We start from the raw sequence: 19,496 nt of genomic DNA on the forward strand, positions 1-19,496 counted from the left end.
TTATACCCTAGAGGCATCTTGCATGTGCTCTTGAATCCATCTGTCAAATACATTGAGGTGGTTTGAATGTTTGAATTCCTATGTTGAAATCCTAACCCCCAATGTGATGGTATTAGGAGGTGGGCCTTTGGGGGATCAGGTCATGAGGGTGGTGCCCTCATGAATGGGATTAGTGCCCTTGTAACCTAGAGTGCCATGCGAAGATACAAGATGACCATCTGCGATTCTGAAGAGGGTTCTCCCTAGAGCCCTGCCATGCTGGCACCCTGATCTCAGACTTCCAGCCTCCAGAACTGTGAAACATAAATTTCTGTTGTTGATAAGCCACCCAGTCTGTGGTGTTATTAACAACGCAAACTAAGACATACACATTCCACCTCAAAGTCTCCCTCTCCAGCACCCCTCATCAATGAACTCAGCCCAAGAACATCGCATCATTAATTCTCCTGCATTGATCCTGAGAATGTCCATACAAAGGGTTTTGTTCTACCAGAGCACCCAAGCTGCCAGTCTCCACTCCACATTTTCACTCACTAGTGCCAGCCTAAAAACTCACTCCATCCTCTTTAGGCCAAAAAAAAAAAAAAAAAAAATCCCTTTCCCCTATATGCATTTCAACTCACCTGTACCTGCTCTCCCAGCTCATGAAACATCCCGATATGTTTAAATATCAGTTTAGGCTTGTGATATTGTGATTTATAATAAGAAATATATTTTTGGTTTTCATTCTGTTCCTGGCACAGAGCTGCTAAAATCCTTTGAATTTCCCATGAGAACAATAAAAATGTCTTCTGTTATGTTATTGAGGTGACTGGGAAAGCTCCCAGGTCACCTAAGGATGTGGGCTGGTGGCCACGAGAAGCAACCATGCGATTGGAGGGTTGGAACTTTCAGTCCCACCACCACCTTCAGGGAGAAGAGAGGGGCTGGCAGTTGAATCAATCACCAATGACCAATGATTTCATCAGTCATGCCTGTGTAATGAAGCCTCCATAAAAACCAAAAAGGATGGGCTCTTTCTGGTGGGTGAACACCTGGAGATTTGGGAAGAGGGGTGCACAAAAACAGGACTTGCCCCTCTTGAACCAAAATTTCTAAACACGAATTTACTGCTGCAGAGAGTGTGGAGTCCTTGGATCATGTGTCGAATGAAGTATGTCTTATACGCCTGTTTTAGATTTGAAAAGATTGTCCAGATCATCACCATGGCAACCAGAGGCTGTGCTGGTATTGCCGCTTTGTTTTCTTTATGAGAAAAACCCAGTCTTAGGAAAAGAATGCCTGACTTTCATTTTCGTTGGCTACTTTATATCCTTCTGGTCAGCTATGGCTGAACCACATGCATTGGGCTTCTCATGTGCTTTCTCACAGCTCTTCTGAGAGAATCCAGACCAATAAAAAGTCAGAAGAATTTTTTGAGTACTGTAGATGAATGACACTTGGCAATATGTTTAAACTTTGAAACTGTGCAAAATACTTTTATATAATTTAAATTTGTTGAAAACCTCCACAGCATGAGACAGCAATTATAAATTCCTCTGTTAAACACCACAGGTTGTATTAAGCAGCAAACAAACAACAAAAAAATCCCTTGACTCTAAACAGGAAAAAAACATGCAAAACAGAAAATTTACTGTTTAGATACAGCTGAAGTGATTAACAATACGTAGAAAATATTTGCTGTCATCATCTCAGACTAGACATGCTTTAGGACAGTTAACATCTGAATTATCCTCCACAAACCTAGACATCCAGCACGCATAGACGTTAATACTTCAGAGGAATAAGAGATGGTCTCTGACGGAAACAATTTCCCAAGAGAATCCTTATCTCTTTACATAAAATGTCAGAAAACATAATAGAGAAAATGAAAAACAGACCCTGGTTGAGTTTAATTCCAAGAATTTTGTCTCGACTTGATGTATTTATCAAGTAAGTTCTTTGTGTAGCTCCCTGGATCCCTTCAGTGGTTTTGAAAGGCAGAGAAAGGATATACCACATAGAACATCGAGAAACAAAGCACTTTTAGATTGAAGTGATTTGTTTCGTTTTCCCTGTAGTTAAAGGCAATTCCCTTCTCCAGAAGACTCAGACCTCTCATTTCATATTTTCCCTTTTCAAAGATGGGGCTTATAGTCTCTTTTGTTTTCATAACACGCTGCAGTGCTCAAATCAACTCAACACATATATTATTTGGACCATCAACAGTGAGTCAGACCCTCTGCAAGACCGTGCAATCTTACAATGAGTAAGACTCATGCTTACCCTCCAAGAGTTCAGATAAGGACAGTGGTAGCTCGGTTTTCTAATGTAATCCATTCTGGAAGACTGTTTGAGTTCTGCAACGTTGGAAGACAGCTAGACCTCAGGATCTTGCACTCGGATGCCGCATAACATGTTTGACTTCCTAGGAGTGTTTGAAAACCAAAGCATTTACTTCCGGGTTTACGGCGTTCGTAAACCGAAATGTTCTTCAACAGAGACGTTTGAACTACTACTGCATGTGCCCACACTATTTTTTGGCTATCCTATGGGATACCAAGATGTATAAGGCATGAGTTCTACCCTTAAAGTTTCCACCTACTTGTATAAATGACGTGAACACAACAGCAAAAATAATTCTAGAGACATTCAGAATATGTAAGTGACTCTTACTTTTCAGATATAAGACCAGAGGCATTCAGCATCCTAACTGCAGAAAGCAACGTTCTCTTTTTCTTTTTGTTATAGCATCAGCCATGATTATGCTCTCCAAGTCCAGATAACTTGTCATTTCCTTAAAATGCTGCACATGGCCACTGCCTTCTGTGTTCATGCTAATCTCTCTCTGCATCATACACACTCTTGTGCTCCCCATCTGGCAGATTCCTATTTATTTTTAACACCAGCCCATCTATCATAAACCCTTTCCTGACTCTCTTCTCTCTTCCTTCCAGCACAATTCCCTCGCCTGTATTCCAGAGCTCTTTTAATTATCTCTGTTATACTATCCTTCTCACTGCATGATGGCCATTTCTGCGTCTGCTTTCCCAGGTTGGCTGAATACCTTTGAGATCAAAGAATCCCACTTATCTTAGTGTCCTCAGCTCATGCCACACACAGACACTAGTTTTTGTTGATGGTGTTGAATTTATGTAACTCTATATATCTCTTGACATTTAAGAACTGGGTCTTGTACAATATTGGACACCAAATTGGAGGATCATTGCTCAATTTCTGGAAATATTATACCTGTATTTTTATCTGTCGTCAGAAAAGTCCTGGTTTAACAGGGCTAATAAGAGGATAATTCATTTAACAAGAATTCTTTGAGTGCTTTCACAGTGTCTAAGAGGATACAAAAAAAAAATGTATTGGAAACCACTCATGCACAATAGGAATAGTAATTGCTATTCCCGACACCTGAGAAGACCATAATTAGCCTTGTTCCCACTTGTTCACAGCCCTCCGTGTCAGATGTCCCCTGGCTCCAATCTAATCTGCTCATATTTGCCTATTAGAAGCTAACAGGTTGTTTTCATCTTCCCTACTTATGCCTCCTTCCAGGACCATGGGCTTTTCTGCAGCTGCCTCATTCTTTCCTCTTCTGCTCCGAGCTAAGTGATTTCTCCCACAGTCTCCCAAGCTTCACTGAGTTCTTCTCATCACTTTGCTCCCTTCTTCTGAAACGCTTATGAAGCCTCACTTTTATCTACCAAACTAACCTATCTCTAAGATGTATACATGCCACCATAACTCAACCACTAAATTTTAGAAGCAATAAGACACGATCACGTTCCACTTCTGTTAATTGTCCAGTAGTTCCTAACACCTATCCCATGTCAATCCCAGACAAAATATGTTTTAAAAAATAAGTTGGATCACTGATAAGTGACCAAATAACAGGCAGAAAGTGGAGAGGAGTTGAAACTCAGGAGAAGGAAAAGCACTGGGTGAATTTTCATGGATTTTTACCTGAGGACATGTCCCCGTCACGCTCTGCAAAGGAGAGCTACAAGTCAGACAGAAAATCCAGTTTTACTGGCTTGAAGAGCGAGAGGACAGGCTTCAGAACAACAACAGCTGCTAGAAAGTGGGGGAGGAATTCCCAAAAGGAAGAAAGTAAAAGAGGAATTGCCCTAAAATCTGTGCATAAATGCTGCCCAAATCCCTGCCAACCACCTGAACAACATATGTGGGGACAGACTCCAACCAGTCCAGCCAAAGCTAAACAATCCAAACTGAAATTTCAGCTGCCCCACCACAGGGAATCTGCAGTTTGAGTTTGACAAGTTGACTGTTAAAACAAACTAAACCAATACTCTCCAGACAAAGATAACAGAATCCAGAGTCTCTATGACTTATCATTAACAAAGCCTGGGGTATAATTCAAAGTTAATCAACATATGAAGAAACAGGAAAAGATCACCCATAATAACAGAAAAGACAATTAACAGAAAAGACCAACCCTGAGAATACCCAGATAAAGATCTTAAACAAGACATAAGGAAAATATGCCTGGTATAAACATGAATGAACAATATAGGTAATGAAAACTATAATAAATAACAACATTGTAGAACTGAAATGTGTAATATCTGAAATAAAAATTCACTAACTGGGCTTAATCACAAATTGGCAATGACAGGAAATCAGGAATTTGAAGAAAGAGCAACAGAAATGATCTAATCTGAAAAAGAGAGAGAATAAAGTTTTAAAAAAGAACAGTCTCAGGGACTTGTAGACAATATCAAAAGGCACATAGAACAAGTTGTTGGAATCTGATGAGAGAGAAAACAATGAGGTAGAAAAAAATATTTGAAGAAATAATGGCTGAAATTTTTCCAAATTTGGTAAAAGACATATATTTAGAGATTCAAATAACATACAGGATAACATATAGGATATACAGGATATATCCTATATAGGATATATGTTCCTATATAGGATATATCCTGTATATCCTATATGTTATCCTGTATGGATATATATAGGATATATAGGATATATAACATATAGGATATATATAACATATAGGATAACATAACAAATAACATACAGGATAAATACAAAGAAAATTCCACCAGTTACATTGTAGTCAAACTGCTGAAAGCTGAAGATAAGGATAAAACTTTAAAAGCAGCCAGAGATAAAATTTACATACATACAAGGGAAAAACAATTTGACCACAAGCTTTTCATCAGAAGCCTGTAGGGCAATACTTTTAAGAAAGAAAAACCTGTCAATCCAGAATTCTATATTTAGCAAAAATACCCTGCAAGGATGAAGGGAAAAAATAACATTTTCAGATCAATGAAAACTAAGATAGTTCATCATCAGATTTGTATTCAAAAAAGGATTTTTAAAAATTAGAGCATGGACTTTGGAATCAGACAGGTCTGGTTTGAAAATTAGGAAACTCACTTAACTTTTGCATTTGTATAATAGACACATGATGCCTATTTTGCAGGTTGTCATGGGGAATTCAATGAGGACATATGTATATCTCCAAACATGCAGTAAATCTCAACATATGTTACTCTGATCTATTTATCCCTCTTTCTTTTTTTTAATTAAAGTTTATTGGGGTGACAATTGTTAGTAAAGTTACAAAGATTTCAGGTGTATAATTCTGTATTACATCATCTATAAATCCCATTGTGTGTTCACCACCCAGAGTCAGTTCTCCTTCCATCACCATATATTTGATCCCCCTTACCCTCATCTCCCTCCCCCAACCCCCCTTACCCTCTGGTAACCACTAAACTATTGTCTATGTCTATGAGTTCTTGTTTCTCATTTGTTTGTCTTGTTCTTTTGTTGTTTTTGGTTTATATATCACGTATCAGTGAAATCATAGGGTTCTCTGCTTTTTCTGTCTGACTTATTTCACTTAGCATTATACTCTCAAGATCCATTCATGTTGTCACAAATGTTCCTATATCATCTTTTCTTACCACGGAATAGTACTCCATTGTGTATATATACCACAACTTCTTTATCCATTCATCTATCGAAGAACATTTTGTTTGTTTCCATGTCTTGGCCATCGTAAACAAAGCTGCAATGAACATTGGAGCACACGTCCACACAATTTTAATTTTACTTTTATTTGTGTAATCATTGATTACTAGGTTTCCTCCACTAGACTGTATGGCCATGGAGGGAAGAGGCTGTATCCCTATCCAATGCTTGACACAATTCCTATAGACAAGGTACACAATATTTGTTGACTGAATAAATGCAAAATAAAAGTTTGTTTTTTCCATCCCTAAAATTTCCAAAGCAACACAACACTGTGGAAAGAAATTAGCTTTGAAGTCAGATCATCCAGGATTCAAATTCCAGCCCTGCTAAATTTCTGTACGACCGTAGCCAAATCACTTAACCTCTTTGAATCTACTCTAAAATGGAGTATAATAAGAGTGTTTTTTTTTTTCCATCCCTAAAATTTCCTAAGTATTAATGGACCAGGGCTTGGCATAAAGTAGGCAGATCTAAGAGAAATACCTCCAAAGGGTGTTGATCCAGATCATTCTGATGTCCACCTGACTAGAAGTTTTCCCAGCTCAGATGAAGCAAGAAATATCAGTGAAGTCTGTTTCTATGGAAACATGATGTGCCTCATGCTAGCATGGAACTTAACCGAAACACCCATGTCTGGAAGCACAAAGGTCCTAAGTAAACCTTGATCCTTCTCTCTGTCATCAATGAGTGACATCAAAGATGATAACATTTTTATAACCTTGAGATTTGGCCCTGGTCCCACCCACTGCAAAGTATGAAACCCACACCAGGCCCTAAGAGAAGATCAATGACTTAATTCTTATCCTCCCTACTCTCATCAACTCATTTTTAAAAAGAAAAACAAAGCTCAGATAATTAGGTAACTTAGTTTGCACATCCAGGAAGTAGTGGAGCCAGAATTTGATCACAGGTCTGTTTGTATCCACTGTCCAAGTGTTTTTTTTTCTGCCCGTTATACCATGGTCTGTTTGAAGATTCCCAAAGATTCATGAAGCTTCTCCAAGGGATTGTTGAAGGCAACAATACCACCACCTTTTTGTTTCTAATGTTAATCAATAAAATAATTATCAAAAAGCTTTTCCCTTAATACAGAAAATATTGGAGTTCTTTTGTAAGTGAATCATGTGAGCAAACACCACAATAAGAAGAGGAGATGAATGTGCTCAGGACTCAATGTACTCAACACTGCTGGTTACCATTTGGTTTTGATCATTGCAGTTTTAATTTTTTTTTTGAGTCAAATATTGTTTCATTTCTACTCTAAAGGATTAGTAATTACAGACAGGAAGCATGAGGAATACTAATGTTGAAATATAAGAAGTTAACGAGAAGCAGAAGATCATAATTTCAATTGCTACCCTCAAAATGATTGGCACAAAAGCTGTACTCATAATCATCTCATCAGCATTTTATTTGGTAAGTTTAACTGTCTCTGGACTCTCAAGAACCACTGTTAAAAAAGAGGAAACATCATGGTCATCTTATGTAACGTGGCTCTTCCTTTATTGGGAATAAAGCCTCTCTATACTCCATACATTGCATACAGAGAAGTGCAATGCTTTTTAAATTCATAAGGTAGTTCGTGAGATTATATATTATTGTAAAAGCAGTTTGTGAGTCAAAAAAGGTGGGGCATACTGCACAATACTAGGAAATACACTACATGAATTTTCCATTTTCCCCTTTGTCTCATATAAAGGCAACCTGAGGAAAGAGTAACAAATACTTAGCCAAGTCACTTAACATCTGTGAATCTACTCTAACATGGAGATAATACGTCATAAAACTGTTATGAAGCTTTAGTTAGATAAAGAAATGCACATTGTATGTCTCACCAGACTGTAGCTATTACTGTCTTTAGGCTCTGGTTGTTTCGACTGCTGATGTTGCTATCATTATTTCCTGCAGCAAGAACTGAAAGAATGATCCATTTGGAAAAGGGAAGGAGAAATTTCAGTGGGTTGATTGACATGACTGCCCCGGATTTCTTGGGTTTCACATCCAGGCCAGCAGGAGGCTGACATGTCGATCATTCATGCAGAGAACTTTTAGAACTTTTCTGTTAAGACAATTTTTCTCTCCAATGACCTTCATAAACTTGTCTGTAGATGGGCCCTGCAGCAGAACTGCTGTTTCCAAAAGAGAAGCAATCACGACAATACTGCCCCAGAAGATGGGGTGATGGCTTTTTATTGCCAAGTAAAGTTTTCAACAGACACATTTGACTCTCACTGTATTCCACCTTTTACCTCGTCTCCAAGGCCCTCTCTGCCCAGCACCATGTTTGGATGAATATATCAGCTAGAGCCGGGTTCAGCTGCTGTTAACAAAAACCCAAAATAACAGTGGCTTAAATCACACAGAAAGCTTTTTTTTTCCTTTCTCTTTTTTATGTAACTATCCAGATTGGAGCCAATAATTTAATCCTAAGAACCACACAGGTCCATGCAGAACCATCTATTCTTCAGTGTCCCCAAAATGAAGTATAAATCAAGTGAATATAGACATGCATTTCCTCCAGCCGTAAATAATAAGGAAAAAAGAGTGAGAGTGACTCAAAGCAGGTTACTCTTGGGAAGGGAACCAGGATCTGTTTTGTCAGGATATGTCACTGCTGTGACAAACAACCCCAGAATTTCAGTGGCACAGTGAGAGCCCAGTGCAGGTGACGAGAAGACTCTACCCCAGTCATTGGGTGACTCAAACTCCTTACACTTAGTGGCTCTACTGGTCCCTGCAGTCTTGGATTTCTTGCCACATCTGGCTGGTAGGTGAGGGGAGGGAGACAGAACCTGGAGAAGGCTCCCCTGTCCTTAACTTCCTTGGCCTGGAGGCACCATCCATCTCGTCTGCTCACATTTCATCAGCAAGATGGCCTCACCCAGGTGCAAAGAGGCTGAGAAATTTAGTCCAGTGACTTTCCTGGAAAGAAGTGAGTTTGGGGAGCCTTTTTTCAGCCTCTCCCAAATGTTTGAGGAGCTTTAATGTAACCACCGTGTTTCCCTGAAAATAAGACCTAGCCAGATCATCAGCTCTACTGCGTCTTTTAGAGCAAAAATTAATATAAGACCTGGTCTTGTTTTACTATGATTGGGAATACAAATACAGCACAGTACAATACAAATACAAAACACTACAATACCGGGTCTTATATTAATTTCTGCTCCAAAATATGCATTACAGCTGATGGTCCGGCTAGGTCTTATTTTCGGGGAAACATGATATATAAAAACTGAACTCGTGGGCTTATACAAAGGTGCCCATTCACAGGGAAGAGACTGGTGGCTCTTTGTGTAGGGATATTCCGAGTTCTCTAGAGAAAGAACTGTGTATGAGAAGTCATGGCGAGTGGAGCTTTCACACTCATTCCACAAACATTTACTACACAGTGGGCACTGGGAAAGCTCTGATGAACAAAACATAGTTCCCATCTTCATGGAGCTTACTCTCTAGCTAAGGATACAGACAAACAAATTTGTCACGGAGATGTAAAATACAGGATAGGGAATACAGTCAATCATACTGTAACAACTATGTATGATGTCAGGGGGGTACTAGACTTATTGGGGGGATCACTTCGTAAGATATATAAATGTCTGACCACTAGGCTATACACCTGAAAATAATATAATATTGAATGTCAGCTGTAATTAAAATTCAATTAAAGATATAATTTAAAAATAAAATTGGTAAGCCTATTTCTTGAATAATGATGGACTTTAAAATTTACATTAAATTGTTACTATATGTATAATTTAAAATTTCTATTTATTTATATTTCAAGTTAAATTATATTCATTAAATTAACCTAAGGTAAATTAAGTTTTAACTTTTTAAATTTTAAATGTTTATATACTATAATTATTTCCTACACTGTCTTTTAGAAATACTTTTAGCTGCAAATAAGAGACAGCTTAATTTAGAATAATTTAAATGGGGAAAGTTTTTGTCACATAACATGTAATTCAGAGGTTGTTGACATTGGTTCAGCTGCTTGACAATAATACCATGGACTCTGGTTCTATTTTCTGCACTACCTTACTTAATGGTTTTTGTCATGTGCTCGACACTCATGCTCATGAAATGGCTACTGCACCTCCAGACTTCACATCCAAGTTCCAGGTAGGAAGAGGAGGGAGGGAGAAAACTCTCTCCTCTCAAGGCTTTGTCTTTTCCTTTGGTAAGGAAAGCCCACCAGCAGACGTCCCTTTCTATCTCATCAGCCAGCACTGGATCACATGGCTACTCTTAGACCAGTTAAAGGACAAGGGAATGAGATTACCAAACCCAATTCCATCAGTCACGACCGACTCCTTGGGGCTGCAGTAGGGGCCAGCTCATGCTGAAATCCCTTCCCCAAGTGCCCCCACAAACAAATTGTCCTTCTGTTGTCAAAGAGGAGGAGACCGCAGGCTCTGGACAGTGTCTGCCCCTCAAGGGTATCAGTTTCTTCCAAGGGTCTGGTCCAGGAATACTGTATGGAGGCCTGGTCACCAGATCTGTGACAGGCCCGAAAGGCTGCAGAGTTGCCTTGGATTAGGGAAATCCTGGGCGGCAGTCTGCAGGGGGGATGGAGCTGCACAAGAGGACGGAGGCGGGGTGCGCAGGACCTCACAAATCCCCAAGGGCACAGGGAGGGAAGACAAGCTCGCTTGGTGGACCTTCCTCCCACATGGCTTGGAAGGAAACTTCCACACACATTCTGGGCCTTTCTAGGTCACCCGTCAGAGACTGTGAGGACTGTAGGGGGTTGGACAGGTGTCTCCAAAATACATGTCCCCTCAGAACCTGTGAATGTGACCTTATTTGGAAAAAGCGTCTTTGCAGATGTGCAGTAGTCCCCTTAATCGTGGGGGATGTGTTCCAAGAGCCCAGTGGATGCCAGAAAGCAGATAGAGCTGAACGCTATATATACCATGTTTTTTTTTTTCTATACATACATACCTGTGATAAAGTTTAATTTATAAACTCGGCATAGTAAGAGATTAACAATAATAATAAAACAATTATAACAATATACTGAAAGTTATGTGAATGTGGTCTCTTTCTCTTGCTATCAGAATGTAGTCACCCTTCTTGTGATGTGAGATGATGAAATGCCCACGTGATGGGATGAAGTGAGGTGAGTGGCAGGTGTTGTGACTGTAGTTAGGTTGTTAACCTTCTGATGATATATAACAAGCCCGTTCTGGCTTCTCTGTGGCATAACCGAATTGCCAGCATCAAGACTCTTGTGTTTTGGGGCCATTATTAAGTAAAATCCGGGGGACTTGAATACAAGATAGTCAACCTCATAACCCAGATGGCTACTAAGTGACTAACGGGGCAGGGGAGCATTTACAGCGTGGAGATGTTGGACAAAGGGCTGATTCACATCCCGGGCCATGCGAGATTTCATCCCACTACTCAGAACAGCACGCAATTTAAAACTTATGAATTGTTTATTTCTGGAATTTTCCATGTAGTATTTTCAGACCTCAGTGGACCTCAGTAACTAAAACTGCGGAAAGAGAAACTGCGAATAACAGTGAATAGGGTAGTTGAAAATCTCAAGATGGGATTATCCCAAGTTAGGATGGGCCCTAAATCCAATAACAAGTTTCCTTAGAAGAGAAGAGAAAGGGAGGAGAGAAGGTGATGAGAAGATGGAAGCTGAGACTGGAGTGATACAGCCACAGGAGTGCCTAGTCACCAGCATCTACCAGAGGCAGGAAGGACCCTCCCTGAGATTTTGTGGTGATCATGGCCGTCCTGACACCTTCCCGCCTCCCAAACTGCTCATTTGTTACAGCAGCCCCAGGACACTAATACAAGGACCACGTTACTCTAAGGCAATTTGGGCTGAAACCAGAGTTTCTAGGAAGACCTCGGATTATGTCAAGAATCATCACACACCCCAAGCTAATGATGACAGGAAAAGCTCTGAGATGAGAGGGTGGCCCAGACCCATGAGAGGGACATCACGGACAAAGGAAGCTGCTCACCCTCAAACTGTCCCACTGTGTTCCTGCCAGAAGCAAAGCTGAGCTTTCTCCAAGAGCATAAAGTAGGAAGCCAGCCTGCATCCTCTCTATTTCCTTCACCGTCTCTAGCCCCGTGATGCACCAGGAGCTAAGCCAGGACGTGGGACACACAGGGTGAACAAGATAAGCCGATTTCCAAAGACTCACGGGCTGGTGAGGAGCCTGGACAGGGGCACAGGCTAGTGCACGGCAGGTGGTAAGTGTTCGGGGCCCACAGGTAGAGTTCCTGCCCAACTGGGCAAGCTGGATGCGTAAGCAGGTGATGGGAGGAACGCGGCTTCAGACCGCACGTGCAAAGGCCCAGCAACAGGTGATCCCAGAGCACAGGTAACTGCAAGACACGTGTGCAGGAATTCACAGGTGGCGGACTACAAGGGCGAGATCTGGCTCCTGGCACGGTAGGCGCCTCGGCTTAGGGAGTTTGGAAGGAAGAAAGGAGGGAGAGAAGAAAGGAAGGAGGGAGGGAGGGAAGGAGGGGGGGAGGCAATGAAAAAAGGGGGCAGGAAGGAGGCAATGCCCACCCTACGAGGTGGAGCCCCTCTGTCTATAGAAACTTGTGAAGGGAGAGAACGGGGACCGCATGGACTCCGTTGCAGAGGACGGTGCCAGATGCAGGAGAAACTGACACATGAGAGGTTAAGAACTTGGCCCAGGGTCCCATGGCGAGTCAGTCAGGTAGACTAGGATATGCCCTGGTGACAAGCATTTCCCAAATCTGTGGTTAAAACAAAGGTTCCTCACTCGTGCTACCTTCCCTCCATCACAAGTTGGCAGGGGGCTGTGCTCCATAGTGCCCTCACCTGGGGACCCAGGCTGACAGGTCCTCTGCCCTTGCAAGCTCTTTTGTGACAGTGACAGAGGGAAAGGCATGAGCTACTTGGGTCCTAGCTCTTAGAGACTTCTCCCCAGTAACAACATGCATCACTTCTGCTCACATCTCACTGGCAAAGCAAGTCATGGGCTGGGTCTAACTTGAAGCGGTGGGAAGTAGAGTTGGCCGTGGGCTAGAAGAGAAATGGGACCTTGGAGGCAACCCTCCACTTTGGTGGGTCCTCAGTCTGAAGCCAGGACTCCTGCGTCCACAGCCCGCACTCTCTGCTCTTACTCTCTCCTTCTCTTAGTCAGTTAAGCATTTTGGAGACAAAAGAAATAGAGAACAAGGAAGATTCTATTATTTGGGTCCTGCAATCCAGACTACATGCAAATTAGCCCAACGAAATGACTTACAAATTTGGTCTTAGGCTGCTATGAGGATCGTTAATACATTGCTCCAAATATCTGTCACTCAAACTCTGGTTCTAATGCAGCCTATTTTCCAAAACCAACCCCCTATGGGATATGTTGCTCGTCTTTATAAAATAATCCCCCAAATCTGCAAAAATATGTCAAGTCATTTTTGCTTTGCAGATATTCATTAGTTTGGGTTTTCACTTGGATTTAAAAAAGAAACAATGACTACTCAGAGTATATTTGGCACATTTGTTCCCAAGCAAAATGAAATCATCGGTTTAACTCCTTTACATTTTCTTTTTGGTGGGGGGAGGGAGGGAAGAGAACACCTTAATTTTAACCACAAAAATAACCAAACGTACCTAAAGCTGTGTGACAGCTCAACATGCACAGGAATATACATCTCACTGCTCCTACACGGAATTGAGAATTCCAGACAGACATATTTGCAGACAGACTGCGTTTGTGACTGGGGTCCGACCCTGCATTTGCCCACTGGGCAGCTTCCTACGGACCAATCACCAAATTGCCTTTCTCGGCCTTCTTCAAACTGGGACTTTGTGACAGTTGCCTTTCCAGAGCTCCTTCCCTCAGAATAACGTCTTTCCCTGAGAGGGAAATGGAGTCCCACCCTAGTCTGAAGCCCCGGCTTGGGGCCATGGTTCTGTGACATTCCACATGGCAACACTGGGGCATGGCGGGAGGGGCCCGGGTTTGATGGTCACACAGATCAGCTGGGCATGTACCAGCTGTGTGACCTGAGGTGACTCAGTGACCTCCTTTGTGGTGTGAGGATGCCATCACTACAAGGCGGTTGTAAGGAATACATCTGAAAACCTAAGGTTAGTCGCAAAGTATCGTCCCCATCCAGGATGACAAACACACGTCAGTTATTGCGAACCCCACTTGTCTGCAGCACCGTGTTAAGCAGGATTCTGATGACCCTACACCTAGGTTCAAGGAAAACATGCTGAATTAGCGTGGTGTAGGGGCAGGAGCTATGGCCGAGGAGTCTCTGTTTTCTCTTTTCCTTTTCCCTTCGATACCTGTAGGGCATTAAGGAGAATCGTCTCAGTCACAAGAGAGGTGGACCCAATTCAGAAGCGTACGCCACCATGGGAGTGCATGGGATAGACGCTGGAGTAGCTCAGAAAACTGAAGAAGAGCCTATAGGAACCTATATTCCTCCTATAGGAACCAGGAGGGTAAGTCCAGGGACGTTGGGGACAGGAACCAGTAATAAAACCAAAGCCAGGATGCTCAATATCTACCTCCCTCCCCTCTCTCCCTATCGCCCTTCTCTCCTTTATTCATAATCAACCTATAGTAGTGAGGCCTGACATCCTCAAAGTAGTTTTCCAAGTGAACTTGACCAACCGTTAACAGAACGAGGGGTGGTAGGTGAAGGGAGGGGGGACTTGTTTACTCTTTTGAAAAGAAAATCTGTGCTGTCCTCAAGCAAGGTGAGACTTCTCTGAGAAAGGAGGATTAAAAAGTGAAATACTGCCACCCACTGGAGGAGAATAGCCTGCAAAGGAAACTGAAGCTCCTCAAGCAGCTCAGGCCCTCAGCAGCCCGGACACTGGACTTTAAACATGAAACATGAGCGCTTTGCCTGCGTCCTAATGCCAACACTCCAGGGACCCGGATGGTGACCTTTCAAACACTAGCAGTAAAAACACTGGCTTGTCTTTTCTTCACATAAGAGGTTTTTGTATAGTAAATGTGGCGGGCACACAGATGAAGCCCTCCGATTCTGCTGGAAGAAAGGACTTGCAGTCTAGCTTGCAGAGGGTGGTTATCCGCAGCCTCCAGCTGTCAGTTCCTGCAGGGTCAGCCTCCACTCTCCAGCCTTGGCCACAGTCTTCTCAGGGCAGCCCCTAGCCAACACTGAGCAAGAAAGAATATCTGGTCACTCCAGCCAAGTGGAAGGAAGAAACAGGCACGGACGTGACCCCCTGCATGCTGACCTTCTAAACTGCAACAGCTCCATTACTCTACCTACCACCTCGTGGCTTGCTTTGAGAGTGGGGCTCCTGGTCCCCAGTTAAGCTCCACCTTTCTCCGCTTGGCAACCACCCATTAAAACCACAAGAATGAGAAGCAGAACAATCGATAAAACTAAGAGGTTTTGGTTTGTAAGAGGTTCGTAACCAAACCCCAGAACCTGGAGATGGAAAGCGGATAGGTAGGAGAGGCAGATGGCTCTGCAGAGCAGATAGAAGGGAAATCAGCAGAAAATCAGGTTCATTATAAAGAGCACTGAAAATGAAACTGAACCACTTTCGTACACCACATACAGAAATAAACCCAAAATGAATTCAAGACATTAAAAGATGTAAGACCTGAAACCACACTTCTACAAGAATACACAGGCAGTAAACTCTTTGACATCAGTCTTAGCAATATCTTTTTGGATCTGTCTCCTCAGGCTAGGGAAACAAAAGCAAGAGCAAAACTAAAAAAAATGGGACTACATCAAACTGTAAAGTTTTTGCACGACAAAGTTATTGCAAACTTTGTTTGCAATGAAAAGTTATTGCATTTCAATAAAATGAAAAGATGAAAAGACAACCTACTAAATGGGAGATAGTCACAAATGATATCCCCAATAAGGGGTAAATACCCAAAATATGTAAATTCACATAACTTAACACCCCCAAAAAAATCCAATTGAAAAACGGGCAGAGGACTTAAACAGACATTTCTCCAAAGAAAACATACAGATGACCAATAGGCCAATAGACATGAAAAGTTGCTCAACATCACTAATCATCATGAAAATGCAAATTAAAACCACGAGATGTCACCTCAGACCTGTCAGAATGGTTATCATCAAAAAATCAACAAACAAGTGTTGGCGAGGATGTGGAGAAAAGGGAACCCCTGTACAGTGTTGGTGGGGCTATAAACTGGTGCAGCCTCTATGGAAAACAGTGTGGAGATGCTTCAAAAAATTAAAACTAGAACTACCTCATGACCCACCAATACCACTTCTGGGTATTTACCTGAAGAAAACCAAAACACCAATTGGAAAAGATACATGCACCCCTATTTACAATAGCCAAGATATGAAGCAACCTAAGTGTCCATCAATAGATAAATGGATAAAGAAGCGGTACATATATACAATGGAATATTACCCAGCCATAAAAAAGAATGACAAAACAAATGAATGAACAAAATGGAAACACACTCACTGATACGGAACACAAGCTAATGGTTGCCAAAAGGGACTGGGGTAGGGGGCAGGAAAATAGGTGGAAGAGGAAAAAAAGAGTACTGAATCCCCCAAATTCCACCTCCTCCTCGTTCAGCTGGGACACTAAGGAGAAAGTGAGTCAGAAAGGCTGAGGTGGAGTGAGGCACAGGATTGAAAGAGCGTGGTTAAGTGACAGCTTCATGCCACCTCCCTTCTCAGTCCCCAGAATCCAGTACCAGTGATTACACCTGAGCAAGAAACTGAAGGTTCCTTCTCTGGATCCTCTCCTTGAACCAAGTATCGCCACTGTACCATTACTGACATTTAACATTGTTCAGACCCAGAGAAAACACCTACAGCACAAATCACAAGAGGTGATGAATCAATGGAGGGGTATTTGTTAGGATGTCAATTCTCTTCCATCTGATCTATAGATTCAATATGCTTTGATTAAAATCCCTGCAAAAGCCTGTCTGCAGATATTGACAAGCTTATTCTGAAATATACATGAAAAGGCAAAGGAACTCAGAGTCAAAATAAATTCTAAAAAAACACAAAAGTTGGAGAACTCACACTATCTAATTTCAGTGTACCATTAAAAGGACAGACACATTAATCGATGGAACAGAACAAAGACAGAAACAGACCTATACAAATGTCAACTGAGTTTTTTAAAAACAGTCTTATTGAAGTAAAATTTACATGTGATTAAATTCGTTTGGTATAAGTATACAACACAATGCTATTTTTTTGTAAACTCAAGAGTTGTATCCAATTTTAGAACATTTCCAGCACTCCAAAAAGATGCTTTACGCCCACCTGCAGTCACTCCTCACTTACATCCCAGCCAACCACCAATCTACTCTGTCATCAACTGATTTTTGATAAAAGTGTAATGACAATTCAATGAAGATAGGATAGGCTTTTCAAGAAATGGTGCTTTAGTAAACTGGATGTTCATATGCAAAAATAAACCCCAATACATATCTCACACCATATATTAAACTTAGCTCACAATGGGTCAAAGACTTAAACATAAAACTATAATACTTTTCAGAAGAAAATAGGAAAACTCTGCATAACCTTGGGTTTGGTGATGAGTTTTTTTAGATAACAGCATCAAAAGTACAATCCATTAAATAGAAACCTAATAAAGTAGACTTTACCAAAATTAAAAACGTTTGTTCTTTAAAAGACAGTATTAAGAGAATGAAAAGAAAGCTAGAATGGGAGAAAACATTTGCAAAACACTTATCTGATAAAGGACTTGTATTCAGAATATGTACGGAACTCTTGAAACCGAACAATAAAACCTAATTTGTAAAATATGGGCAACAAATGTGAACAGATTTGTTGACAAATGGATGGCAAACAAGCAGATGAAAAGATGGCCAACATCATTTTTCATTAGGGAAATAAATATTCCAACTATTATGCAATAGCACTGCAATAGAACACTCATTCATGGCTGGTGGGAATGCAAAAATGGCAGTCACTTTGGAAGACCGTTTGGGAGTGTCTTATAAAATACATACTGACCAAATTACTCAGCAATCTACCCTAGCTATTCAACCAAGCAAAACTGATGATGTTTACATTAAAAACCTGTACACGAATGTTAAATGATAACCAAACCTTAATACATCCATACAATGAAGTACTCAGCAATGGAAAGCAACAAGCTATCGATTTACACAACAACATGAATTTAAAATGAATTTTGGAATCAAAAAGAGGCCAGACTCAAAAGGCTACAAATTGTACAATTCCACCCTTTACATGCCATTCTAGAAAAAAGCAAAATTATAGGAATGACAAACAGGTAAGTGGTTGCCAGGTGTAGGGTAGGGGGCTGAGTACAAAGGGGAATCTTCGGGATGATGGCACTGTTGTGTAGAGCACTGAGATGGTGAACACATGACTACGCATTAGTCAACATCCATACAGAGTGAATTTTACTGTATGAAAAAAATCAGCTGCGCTGTCAAGAGATCCCAGATGGAACGTAGAGTGTGACAAATAAATCTGTTTTACAAATGTAGGACATAACCGCAATGAAGGGAGTAGGGAATAAAAGGAGCTGAACTAATAAGTTACTTTGGAAAAGAGTTTTTTGAGTAGATATTGTAAGGTTAAAGACAAAATACTTAAAAACACTCTAGTCCCACTGGCAATTTGTTTCTCACAGGGGTATAATTTAACTATTCTGAAACCACTTTATAAATATTCTAGGGCTGAATAAATAAGCAAATAAATTGTAGATAAAAAGAGCCAGTTTCTCACTCTCAGAGAAAGAAGTTACAAATAAGCAAAGAGGCAAAACTGGAATGAACCTTGTTATACTGGATGAGTCAGTTTAACTTAACGTTTAAATTTTCAGATAGATCTGAAAATCTAGAGACACGTACCTATACTGGTTAGTATACATAATTATGTCCCTTAGCTCGTTCCACTGGAACGACATAGAAGCAGTAGCTATAAGCACCCTCAACCCCCAGGTCTTGGTTCCTACATACCATTCTCCAGTAAAAGGAACCAGGGCTCCTGGGAGAAATAGATCATTCCTGGGCCTGCCTCCTGTAGTGCTACAAAGTCTTAAAGGGAAAAAGAAAACAGGAAAAGATGACGGCATGTGAAAAGGATTTAGGAGCCAACCTCAAAGTGCTCCCAATAGCCAAAGCCGAAACAACGTGCACAAAATAACAACTGTATTGGATTTGAACCCAAAGTATAAGACAGATAGCCAGGATCAGATACTAATGTAAATAAATGATCGAATTAATAAATAGGAGAAAGGAACAAATCTGTAAGAAAAATTCTCAACTACATGTATAAATACATCCCTCCTCTGGAGTGTGGGTTAGACTTAACAATTCACATCCAAAGAAAAAAGAGTATGGAAATTGGAAAATGGTCACTTTACAGTGGAAAAACCTAGTAGCCACCACCTTAAACCAATGAAAGAACATCACAAGTAATGCTTCCTGACATCATGTAATCCCCAGTGTGGAAGGGCACTGTCACCTCTGTGCTGT

Source organism: Rhinolophus hipposideros, assembly GCF_964194185.1.
Source record: "Rhinolophus hipposideros genome assembly, chromosome: 13".
In the NCBI taxonomy this organism is placed as follows: Eukaryota; Metazoa; Chordata; class Mammalia; order Chiroptera; family Rhinolophidae; genus Rhinolophus; species Rhinolophus hipposideros.